The following is a 13576-nucleotide window of genomic DNA, read 5'->3' as shown; positions in this document are numbered from 1 at the left end:
CTCTAATGTTTTCTTTGACTTCAACCCTAAAAAGGCAGGAGCGTTTAGAACATTTTCCCCTTTTCTTTAGGTACACTGTTGTAGACCTCATTTGGAATCTGATGACAGACCTTTCTTGATTTACTGTAGCATTTTAGTCTGGGAACCAGTTTAGAAATCTGTTCTGGAACATCACAGCAGGATTCACTGGATACAGGGCAGCATACAGGAACATTAACAGAGTTGCATTTTTGAACAGAGATATAGTCAGTATACTCCCTGATAAAATCATGGCACTCTTCTCTTGGCACATCATGGCATTATTGTCTAGACTCATCCCAACATTTTTCCTTTAGAACATCCTGGCACACCATCTTGGAAATAGTCTTTTCCTTGGGAACCTGTTTACAGAGCTGTCTAGGTTCATCCCAACCTTTTTCTTTGGGTACATCCTTGAACCACATAGTGATTATTGCAGACAGGATTGTTTACAGGGTTGCATTCTCTAACCTTCTCTTGTTCAGATTCCTTTAACAAGAGAAGAGCCCAGGAACCTGTCTACATTGCTGGACATTTTCAACCTTGTACTGGTGATCAGTCCCGCTGTCGCTGTCCTTCTCATGGGTGATCTTCTTCACGGACTTCTGCATGCTATTGCACTCCTTCTTGGGGTTATCATAGCACTTGCTCTTTATCACCACCTGACACTGTTTGCCGTTCATGGTCTCCAACTGGTTTGCTTGTATCTTGCCGCAGTCCTGTTCCTGTTTCTTAGAATACTTCTTCTTGTATCCAGTTCTAAAATCCTTCGTAGCTTTGATGGTATTCTTTTCCTTAAAGTTGGTGTTCTACTGCTGTCCGTATTGAGTCTGGCACTTCTTTCCATACTCAGTTAGGCACTTCTGCTTCATGCTTGGGAACATCATGGCACTTTTGTTCTTGTCATACAATATCTTTCTGTACATCTTCTTGCTGTGCATCTTATTTCTGTATATCTTCTTGCTGTACCCTTTTTTATGTCTACATCTTGACTCTCTAGGTTGTTGCTCCAATTGTTGTATCTGTCTCAGTGCATTCCATGTAGGGTTTCTACTCGCAAAACTTTTGTGCAATTTTTGCAGAACAAACGCAATATTTTTCTTTCCTTGCTAATATTTCTCGTAATTGATCCCTGCTGGATCTCTGCTAAAACTGTCATTCAAACCAAAAAGGTATTTTTCTTGCGCTAGCCTAGATGCTCCTAGGGATGTTAACGTTTTCATTTTTCAGAAAAACGATCGTTTCGTTATGAAAACGACGACGAAAAATCGAAAACGAAACGATCGTTATAAAAACGATTGTTTTTTTTTAAAAAGTCCGTTTTTTAAAAATGGTCGTTTTTAAAACGATCGTTTTTCAAAATGCTCGTTTTTCAAAACGATCGTTTTTCAAAACGATCGTTTTTATAAAATTCGTCGTTTCGTTAACGATCGTTAACGACGACCCTTCGTTAACGATCGTTAACGACAACCTTCGTTAACGATCGTTAACGACGAGAGGAAACTGACCTGAAGGGCATCTGTACATATCATTGAGTAATTTTTAAGAAAATATCAAGGAGTTTTAACTCTCTCACAACTGTTAAACTTCATGTAAGACGAAATTCGATAAAGTTGCATGTATTTTTTTCCAAAAAGGACCGTTTTGATAAAATTCGTCGTTTCGTTAACGATCGTTAACGACGACACTTCGTTAACGATCGTTAACATAATTGTCAATAATTTTTTTTTCAAAAACGATCGTTTTTTGAAAAACAATCGTATAAAAAACGGTTGAAAATCGTTTTAATAAAAATGATCGTTTTCAAAAACGATCGCTATTCGTTTTCTTAAAGTTCAAAACGAGTGGGTCGTTTTTAAAAACGATCGTTTTTTTCCGAAAACGAAACTATCGTTTTTGAAAACGAAACAAAAAACGATCGTTTAACGATCGTTTACAAAAACGATTAACAACCCTAGATGCTCCATGTTTTCTTGAGCCTTTTTCTGAGCACTTTTCCCACTTCTTTGTTGATGTTTCTTGACATCTGTCTCTGAGACTTTATTCAGGTTTGGTCTTGTTTGATCTGATTCATTGATCTTTTTCCTCTTTGATTCTTCTATAATTCTGTTAGTTTTCTTTACTTCTGTTCCAGCTGTATTTTCCTTGTCTCTGTAATTCCTTTCTACGTCATCATTTGTGTCAACATTGTTCTCAGCCAGAGCTGTGAGGGTAGAAGGATTGGAACCTGTTTTCTTAAACTGGAAGACTTGCTCTTAATCCCTTCTTATCCGCTGGTTGTCTCTCTGAACTTTCTGGTTGATTCTCCGTCTTTGCTGTGCTTGTCTAACTCCGAATTTTTCCTGGATACAGCTGTGGAACTTACATACAAATCTGTCGTTTCATTTGGACTACTTTGAATTTTGCTTATTCCGTCTCCTGATAAAACAGCTGAACAGGTTGGGTTTCTCAAATAACTCAGCAAATCATTTCCATTGATTGTTTTCCATATCTTTACTTTGAACTGCCTTGATTTTCCTTTTCTCTCAGTCTTCATTCTCTTGTTGATTTTTCTCTCCTTTGCTACCCTCCTTGGTTTTGCAACTTTTCTTCCTTTTTTATAAATCTTCATTTTCTTGTGGATTTTCTCTCCTTTTCTAACATCCTTAGTTCTTCAATTTCTCTTCTTTTATCTTTTTTTCCCCGTATCTCTTGAGCTTGATGTTTCTCTCGATTCATGCTGTTTATAGCATCCTTTTTTACTGCTTGGTTAACCTCATTCAATTCCAGGATTTTCGGACATACATTGTTAGAACTGTTTTCTGCTAAACCCGCCGTATCTGGTGAAACAACTGGTTCCCTGTTCCTGTTTCCTGCTGTCCAGTTTGGATTCTCCTTTTTTCATTTTAGGAAATGTTTCTTTAAATTCTCATACCATTCCTGCCCTTCATGTCCGCAATCCTTTATTATCTGTTCTTCTTCCTTGAATTATCGCAGAAAACTGTTTCCTTGTTAATATTTCCTGCTTCTCCCATTTCAACAACACTCATGCTATTTTCTACCGTCTCAGAACTAGTTGTGTTGTTGTTTCTTGTTTCCCACATTTTATCCCCTCTCTTGCTGTTTTCTATCATCTCACAGCTATCTATATATGTAGTTTTTTTAACTCATGTCTATCAGGAGATAACTGTCGGTCTAGTACTGGCTAATCTCGCTTTCCTGTTTTGGTTCCTTAGGCATGAAAAACAGGCATGTTTTCTTTAACTCTGCATCGCACAGTCCCTTGAGCATTTCATCCTTAAATTCTACCAGGCTCCTCTTGTCTGGAGAGTATGCTTGTAACCATAACTTTTCCTTAGCAGTATAATATTCTCTGGTATCTTAACCACTTTCCTGTTTCCTGTCCAGGTATTCCTTTTTCTGGCATAACTTCTCGTTGTCAGTATATTATCCTCTGGTATCTTTCCCCTTTTCCTGTTTCTTGCCTTCCTCATATTTTTCTTGTGAGAACCTTTTCAACATTACATTTCTGTAAAAAACACTCCTGCTCCATAGTTCTTAATTACTAACCCTGTAGAATGAAACAGGGGAGGGCTCCAAAAATCGTTCTTTAGGAAATTACCAAAGCATAATAATTGCTTTTAATTTTATTGCGATTATTTTACATGATTTCAATGCTAGAAAATTTAGTAAGTTTTCATAGTTCTAACAAGAAAGAAAATTGACCGAGAATTTATTGTAATGTTTCTTCCGAAAGAATAGAATTCATATATATGAATATATGTTTCTTCCGTACAATATAATTAGAGTAAAGGAAAACAAACCTTAGAAAAATCTTTCATAGCTCGGCTGACAATGTCTTTTCTATCTTCTGCCATTTCTAATGAAGGTTTCAATAAAATCTTCTTTCAGTGTAGCAATTTCGTTCAAAGCGCGATCTCTAGCTTCAACCATTTTCTGTAAAAAATATAAATTAACAAATAAAAGTTAAATGATAAAATTCACAAAACTTAAAACACTTTCAGATTTAGAAATTCTCGGTCAATCAAGAAAAATACTGAGACTGCGCCAATGCCAAACAGTTTGAGAATGAATTCCAAAATGGAAAGAAAAGTCGTCTTTGATTCTCCTTCCTTCAAATACAAAGAAAGCATAATTTTAGAATAATGAATACATATTTGTCCTCTTTAAGATTTGAGGTTAGGGGCTGAGGGCGTGCAATAATGATTGGGATTTAGTTCTAACGAAATGATTATTTAGTTTTTATTTTGTTGAAATATATCAATAGAAGTAAGGTGAGAGGAGTAAAGGGGGGAGTTTCTGCAATAATTCTTAGTTAATAAGTTAAACTGTTAGAGATTACGGAAAAGGTATTAAATTGGTGTAAACTTTTCAAGGCTAGAAGTGAGGAAAGAATATGAATTCTGATCAGATAGCAGCAGCTCAAAATGAGGTAAAATAAAAAAAATAAAAAAGGGTTACCCAAAAAGAATGAGACTTCATTGACGACTGTACGGAATTCAAGTCTTATTTTTTTGCACTTGCAAGGGTTCCAGCTGTAAAGTTGTTTAATTTTTTGCCAGATTAATTAGCATCCCTTAAAATACATTATCAAGACAGACCTAAATTCAATATACGTCATATCTAGGTCGTCATTACAGTCTGATCTTTTTGGGTAACCCTTGTATATTTTTAACAATTTCTGTATGTTTGTGCAGTAATAAATATCAATTTGACGATATCGTTTTTTATACAGTGAATCCCAGATATATGAATACATAGCAAGAGTTTGGTATAATGTCGTATTACATATTTAAGATCAAATGCCGTAGAAAAATGAGTTTAAAATTAATATATCAATTGGATTCATATTTCAGGGGCCAGGCGATTAATTTACCTTGAATTAAAAAAAAAAGTTTCTTTAGAATTATAAAAAACTTATGGCGGTCTATGTATTCATAAATCTAGGATTCACTGTATTAGTGCAAAGAGCGTCGTCTTGCCCCATTGCTTGAATTGAAGACTTTACTGCAGATTTTCTCATTGAATCCTTTTATCCGCGGATTTATATGAAATTATCATCCCATATTTACAGTTTTTATATTTAATGAGAAATCTATCCTCTAGTCTACAACTCTCAGCAATTTCTCATAATTGAAATTGTTGAAAATACACTAATAATTACAGGAAAATATGTATATAATGCTTAACAATGTAAAAGCGACCCCAAAATAAAGCCAATTTTTTCTCTGAACTTTTGGAATTTTGCCAAAGTTCTGGTTTTTAAAGTTAAAGATGTTGTTTGAGTTATGAAGAATAATATTGATAAAGTTCTTGAGAGAGATTCTAAACTTCATGATTTAGATGACAGGTATATTTTAAGCACGGTGCTGTAGGCGATTGTATCAGTACTAGGCTTTTAGGGCGCTTCGCGGCCATCTTCTATTTCAACTTTTAATTGTGGCTTTATCTCTGAGCATCTTCTCTTTTTTAGCTGATCCTGTGATGCAGGACTGCAGTATCCTTTTCACTGCTTCATTTGGGATTTTTTCCCATTCATATCATGGATAATCAAATGTGTTTCCAAATTTTCGCACCATTCAAACAATTTCTCCGGGTTTCCAACATATAAGACAATTCTTTCTCTGATAATAGTTTCAACATTACACATATCTTTGTATGTATCCTCTGTTGCTGTTCCAGTTTTCACTTCCCCTTGTAGTTGTTCCATGCGTTGTTGTGATTCATGCATCTTCTTACTCTGCTACAAAATTGCTTTCACTTTTTGAATCTTTTTCAATTTTTTCACCCCTTCATTTCTTCTCTGACCTTGCAACTCCATTTTTTCCACTCTCTGTTTCAGGGCTTCCCATTCCTTGTGCTTAAGGTTTCCACCGGCTCTTTCGTTTTCCTTCATGTCTGGTCTTTTGATATCTATAATTCTTTACTAAAATTGTCCACTGTTACATTCTGGTACTCTGTACGCCCTAGCAGCAATCCTAATTTGTTGTTGGACTGTTATTGTTTCTTCTGACACAGTTTCTCATTTTCCTAGTTACACCAGGTAATCACTGTATTTTTCTTCCTTGGAGTCTGTGACATTTAACAAGGGTTCCTTGATACTTGCCGCTGCTACCACTTTTGTGGTAAATTCCCTACTCCATAAGGGGTTCTTAAACCTGTATCTATCCAGGTAAAACTCAATCTCACTGCACTATCAATGTCAAACCGTAGACGATCTATTTAGCTATCAATGTCAAACACGGACATGATCTCGTAAACTATTGCTACCAAACACTGGAAAGGATATTGACTATACAATCAATGCCAAACCAATACTTACAAGATAAGCATGGATATATATAAGCGTAATTAAGCCAGTCACTGACATAGTTATAAGTTAATCACAATTCAGGTTTTGACGTATTAACAGACGTAGCTAAGCTGGGTTTATCGCATTACAAGTTTTGCGTAGTTAATGACAATCACATTTAGATTTACAGACAATGTACAACATAATATATCTAGGTATGTGCAGGTTAACAAATATCGGGATTGCTACGATATTTGCTACAATGTAAGGCAACACCGTGGTTTTTACCTTGCTCCCGGCTTAAATCTGGTTTATACATATATATGTATATATATATATATATTTATATACATGGAATTCATTATTCATTATCTTGTCACAAATGCAGGGAAGAAAAGCTAAGATTTTTGCAGTAAATATATATTTCTTGGTTTTATTGATCATCAATGAGTCCATCGATATTCAACTTAGTGACCCTCCATTTCTAGGACAATAGATTCACAATGTTCTGTACTCTTTTAATCTGTATCTGGACATGATGAGGATATTTTAGTTTTCTATCTAAAAATTGATAAATGTTATCGTGGTCTCTTTGAATCAGTGTTGTTTTGTGGATTTGTATAGCATTGACAAGAAAGGACAATATAAAATTTTGTTTTAGGAAAGATAAAATTACCCCTAAAACAAAGAGACTTAAAGGGTTAATCATGGATGTGATTCTTTAAATGAATGCTTTAGCTCACTTAAAGTTACTTCGAGCACCCCAAATTTAAATTAAAGTTGACGTAGCATAAAAACACGCTCAATTTGCAGTCAATGACGCTAAAAATAATTAAATAGTTCCTGTTTTCCTGAATTATGTCACTGCGTGTTGAAATCATATTGGTCCCAAAAATACCGAAAGAAATATTTTTTATTTTACGTCTTGGAGTGAAAACAACGAAATTGACCCTTGCAACGCAATTTTAAGTGAACCTCCTTTTAAATGAGACATGACCAATGCCCGATTAACAACGGTACCCTTTCTATACCGCTTAATTAATAATGTGATAATGTGGACGGCATAATGTTTATTTCTGACAAGTTACTCCTTTTTTTCTACTGCAGAAATCCACAAGTGGCATTTACATAGAAACCACAATAGTTATTAATAGTTATTTTGATTGGCAAAAATGTTGGATATCTCATTCCTTTATCAACAAAAATGTTAGATATCTCATTCCTTTATCAACAAAAATGTTGGATATCTCATTCCTTTATCAACAAAAATGTTGGATATCTCATTCCTTTATCAACAAAAATGTTACGGAAAGCGTTGTGAATTGGACAGGGTAAACTAAAAATGAAATGTCCCTTGAAATTGTATCTACAGCCCTTTAAGAATTAAAAAGGTAAGACATCTATTTTCCAGGCATTTTATATTTATTTTCGAACTTTTTTGTTCACCAATATTATGCAATGTTATTTATCTATATATAAAAAGTTGCAATCTCTGTTTATTTTTTGTGTCCGATCATAACTCAGGAACACCTTGGCTGATTTGCCTCAAATTATGATTGGACAACTCGGGAGACCCTAGAGATTATTCTTATTTTGAGATTCTAAGTTGAGTGGGTCCATTTTGAAGGGAAAAATAGCTAAAATCGTAATTTACGACCAAGCGCGATTAAACGGCGGGAGTAGCTATGAGTACCCTGGGCAACGCTGGATTTTCAAGATTGTATCCAATATTTTCAGAATAATTAAAATTTATCAACAAATCTGAATAATTTTCTGAGCCGTCATTATCTTTTCAATTCTGAAACCAGGGGTGTATATCTTTCTTTGCAATAATTCCCCCACCAACTCATTTGCATGTTGTTTCCTAAGCCATGCGAAATTTAAAAAATCGCTTTTTTGACAGCAAAAGTTGGGAATCTGCCAAAAAAAAGAGATAACAAAAATCGCTTATGTTCAACAAAAATCGCTTATTTGCGCCATTACTTGTTTTTGTAAAAAATTCGTCATTAGAGGGGGAGGGGTCCGGGGGAAGATTTTGAAAACTATGCCTAAACCCCTGACTGTGAGTGCTTAGAGAGTGCTAATGAACATTGACCTTCCGTCAGAACACTGAACTTCTAGTTATCTTGTTCACATCAATATGTATATATATAATTATATATGATTGTTAAACAAGAAAACATTATGTAAACAATAAACAGTAAAAAGATGTGAAAATACTGTTCAATCTATATAAATCATGCCAGCTTGGGAACCCAGCTTTGCCTGCAAACCAAACTTTCTCCATTAAAATTAATCAACTCAGTTTAGAATTTTTAAACCAAGCTTAGCACATTCTCGTGGGTCCACCCAGTTCCCCAATCAAAATTTGAGGCAAATCGGTCCCGAGTTCTGATCGGACATACAATCAAAAAAAATTATATCTAATTCTATTCAGATACTTGATCACAAAAATATCCTGCTTATATCTAATTCTATACAGATGCTTGATCACAAGAATATCCTGCTTATATCTAATTCTATACAGATACTTGATCACAAAAACCTATTAAAGGGTATCGTTGTAAATAGGGCATCCCCATCTTTGCATGGAGGGTCACTTCAAATTACACTGATGACGTCCCTTAAAAAAATTGAAAATAAAAGTTATCATAAATATGTTTAAAATATTATTTCTATATGCTTGAAACAAATATATACATTTGATTTGATTTGATTTGATTTGATTTGATTTGACTTGACTTGATTTGACTTGACTTGACCACTTTTTTGTATCGTTTCTACTTTGTTTTTTAAGAGTTGAAAATATTAGTAGATGTTTAATATCCTTTAAGGGACTATGATAAGAATTTAAGTCACCCTCTATTTAATAAGGATAGGCATTCCAAATTCACAACGGTACCCTTTTAACCTTTCTGTGATCATTAATGTGGAAGATATTGTCGTTAGTTTATCTAGAAAAGTATTTGAATTTCTCAGAAACTCGCAAGTCACTTTTACAGAGAAACCTTAATTGAAATTGATCAATTTGGAGCAAGAAGAACAGGGATATCAGATTGCTCAGAACTAGCGTTGTTCATATCAGACATGTCCCGCTTTTTTAATAGTGGGTCACTTGAAAATCCGTCTACAGTCTCTTTAAATCTATCTGATTCTGATCCTAAAATACGTCTACAGTCTCTTTAAATCTGTCCAGTATCTGATCTTAAAATACGTCTACAGACTCTTTAAATCTTTCTGATTCTGATCCTAAAATATGTCTACAGTCTCTTTAAATCTATCTGATTCTGATCCTAAAATGACGTATGGTCACATATTGTCCATGGTTAAAGGGCATTGAGACTCACCTTTTTAGTCTGCAAAGTGATTATTATATTTGAAACGAGGAAACAAATATACTTATTTCAATTTTAAAATATGATTTAATTTTGACATTGTCGGAAATATATATTGCATGCCCTCGAGTTATACTGGTTGATAATAACAATACAAGACACTGGCACATTTTTCCTCAGCCTAGAAGTTAAATCTAGGAACTGGCAATAGTAACTTTTCGGGGTTTTATTTCATCCTACTTATTACTCCTTCCATAACCGCAAATGGCGAAAACGATGCAAAATTTCGCGAAAACAATTTTCGCAAAAAATTATTTTCCGAATAAAAAATTTCACAAAAACCATAAATGTTGTAACTGCAACAATTAATTGAGCAAAAAATCTCGTGGAATTCTCTGTTCTAAGAGCTCAGCATTAGAAGTTTGATTACATCATAATTAATAATAATAAATAATGTTTCATAAATGGCTATTTGAACAGACAAATTTTTGGTGATCTTGGACGATTTTCAACCCTAACCGTCCTTAAACTAGTTTGTAAATGCCACCGTTTTTCCTCAATTTTGAGGTTGATTTAATCAAAAAGAATTAGTATATTAGTGCATACTACTAAAGTGATAACCAGAAAATTCTGGAATAGGAAGTCGACTTTTAGACTAAAGTTGTGAATTTAAAAAAGTCCAGTGAACATAAATCAAAGCAAATGTGCAGTGTAAACAGACCCATTTTACTTAATAAGCAATTTTCTTTGTAACAAGAAACTTCAGTATTGTTGTCCTCCTATTCTACAGTTTTCTGTATATCACTTTAATTTGAAGTAAATTGAACCTCCTGCCCCCCCGGGCCCCCCCCCCCCACCAACCAAATACCAAAGTATAAAAGGTGCACTCCAGACTAACCAGAGTGAGAAGCATTCGGTTTCATTAATCTGTAATAAAACGTGTTTTGGTCTATAATTCAACAATCTTTAAATTTACGGATTTGTTTATTCTATACTTTTTCATTAAAAATATATATGCCGACAAAAACGTATTTAAGAAAATTATGTATAAAGGGTCAAATTGTGATCGAAAGTCACAGCTTTCTGATATATTGACAGAACCGTTAAACCCACGTGAGTGCAATCCAATAATTTGCGCTAGCATTTCCGGTTTTACCCTGCCAACGAATTTATATTTAATGTAAGTTATCAAAAATGAGAATTTATATATTTTTTCACGTCTAAAGGAAAAGTAACAAAATCCTTGGATTCGCAAAGGTCGAGGGACAAAATATTATGTAGATAGTCTCGATACAGAAAAATTGTCTCATAGTGCCAAAATAATGGTGTTTTTGGCAATTTTATTTTTGAAAAATCCTTTGTCTTCATAGAGAACATTTATGTCTGAAAAATGTATAGCACTGCGATTCTAAATATTATTATTATAGATAATTTTCTTCTCCACAAGTTGTGATTGAAAAGTATGATGTAGCTTATACATCTTTCGTAAACCCTTTTCCAATCATCACCTCCCGTCTTAGAAGAACAAATCATAATTTTCAACTATCATCAAAGCACGTTTCCCCTTCTGTACTTATAGCAACGGCAAAAAATTTAATACTGAAACCCTATACCCCCAGTCCCCCAATCCTCTCTTAAAAACCCCATAAAAATGCATCTTCACGTGTAATCAGCCTGATATAATCTTTATGGGGGGACTCTTGAAACTTAATCTGATGCATTTAGATTTTTCAAGTTAGAACTGACCAAGGTTCATTGATAAGATTGGTTACTCTGGATGTACTCCAATGTACGAAAAATGTCGTTTCTTTAGCATAGATGGATAAATCTGCATATGACGTCACTGATTATAGAGGCGAGCGTGACGTCATATGCAGATTATATCTATCTATGCTAAGAAGACGACATTTCCCGTACATTGGAGCGCATCCAGAGTAACAAACCTTATTTCAGAACCTTGGAACTGAGCAACTATTAAATTTTATGACTTTTAACAATCAGGAACAATTGAAAAGTGTAAGAAATGTTGAGTCACAATTTACAAACCCTTTTATTCTTGGTGATTCATTTATTTGCGACAAAAATTAAAATAAAAAACTAGCAACAGTCCATATATTAAAGTTATTTACTCATACAGGTATATTGTATGATGTATAATGCATATTTATGTATATGCATGGTTAATTGCCTTACTCCAATATTTCTTTGAGTGTGTCTCAATCCACACACAACAATATCGAACTCTGTCCTGGTAGGTCTAAGTATAGTATGTATTGGCGCACAAAGCTTTCAAACATCTATACCCTCTACCAAACACTGGTGGGTCTATATGTGTATCTATCCACATACAAAGCTATTAATCTCTGTCCTCTCTACCGAATCCTGGTAGGTCTAAGTATAGTATGTATCGGCGCACAAAGCTTTCAAACATCTATACCCTCTACCAAACACTGGTGGGTCTATATGTGTATCTATCCACATACAAAGCTATTAATCTCTGTCCTCTCTACCGAATCCTGGTAGGTCTAAGTATAGTATGTATCGGCTTTCAAACATCTATACCCTCTACCAAACACTGGTGGGTCTATATGTGTATCTATCCACATACAAAGCTATTAATCTCTGTCCTCTCTACTGAACAATAGTAGGTCTTAGTATGTATTTTTCGACACACAAAGCTATAGAACTCTATACTCACTACCAAGCAATGGTATCTCTAACCGTATACTACCAGGGTCTATATTCAAATAACTATATTTAATTATAAGGTACAGATAAAGATTAAACTGACCGATAATACTGTCAGGTGATTAAAACGTAATATATATGCCGGTAGGTTCAGGTTTCAATGATATGGGGATGTTTACTATATTTAGTACATTCATGTTCTCCATAGCTGGCTGAACTGCTGTACCAAATTGGCTGAAATTTTATAAATGAACCTATGGGTATCCCGGGATGAGAAGGGCTTAAAGAAAAGTTGGAAATATTTGAAATATAACGGGCATCGTCTGGCACTTCAGCTAAAATTATGATGTGGTTCCAAGCGCGGGTAAATGGCAAAACTAACTATGAATAATAATAATAATAATAAGCATGGTAAAGCTAGTAATTATATAAAACAATATAAACAGCATACTTTATCTGCCTAAAATATTCAAATTGTCGTAACGTTCATTTACTAACAAAATTTCATTGTAAACATCAATTGTTCACATAGAGCCTTAAACGTACTTTAAAATCAACTGTAATTTTATTGCTAATTCTATGATGTTTTATAACTATGTAAAGATTTAACATCTGTAGATTTTATACCTTTAATTATGTTACAACACTCAGCTCTCACCTTTATTAGTGATGTCTCCCGTTTATAGATATAAAATCGTTCGAAGGATCCTGTACGATTTCGTTCGTTTGTTAACAGAACGAACGAATTTTCCGAAAGATTTTAAAAAAACAATAATTTTTTTACTAAATGAACGATTTTTTCAAAAAAAGAACTTTTAAAAAACGATAGTTTTTTTAATTTACAAACTACAAACATTTTTACTGAACAAACGATTTTACTGATTGAATGATAAGTTTGAGAACAAACTAAATAAATTTATATTTTAACGATTGAAAAAAACGAAATTGTTCATTCACGAACGATGAACAAACGAACTACAAAAAAAAACTAAGGCGCTCATCTCTACCTATAGATATGATTTTATCTACCTTCGTATACTATTCTAAGACAGCGGATATTTAACAAGTTATGTAATTTTGCGGACAGGCTTCACGGTTGTTAAAGCTAAGTGGATTCTAGATTATTAAAAAAAATTATCTCTGCACAGTGTATGTAAGGTTTTAATCTAACAAATGTCCATTCTGTCTATCGTTCATTCTTGAAAAATGAGTTGTACTTTTAAAAAGTTTGAACTGAAGTTCA

The sequence above is a fragment of the Eurytemora carolleeae genome, unplaced genomic scaffold (genome assembly GCF_000591075.1).
Source record: "Eurytemora carolleeae unplaced genomic scaffold, Eaff_2.0 scaffold135, whole genome shotgun sequence".
In the NCBI taxonomy this organism is placed as follows: domain Eukaryota; kingdom Metazoa; phylum Arthropoda; class Copepoda; order Calanoida; family Temoridae; genus Eurytemora; species Eurytemora carolleeae.
Note: the sequence above shows the minus strand (reverse complement) of the source record.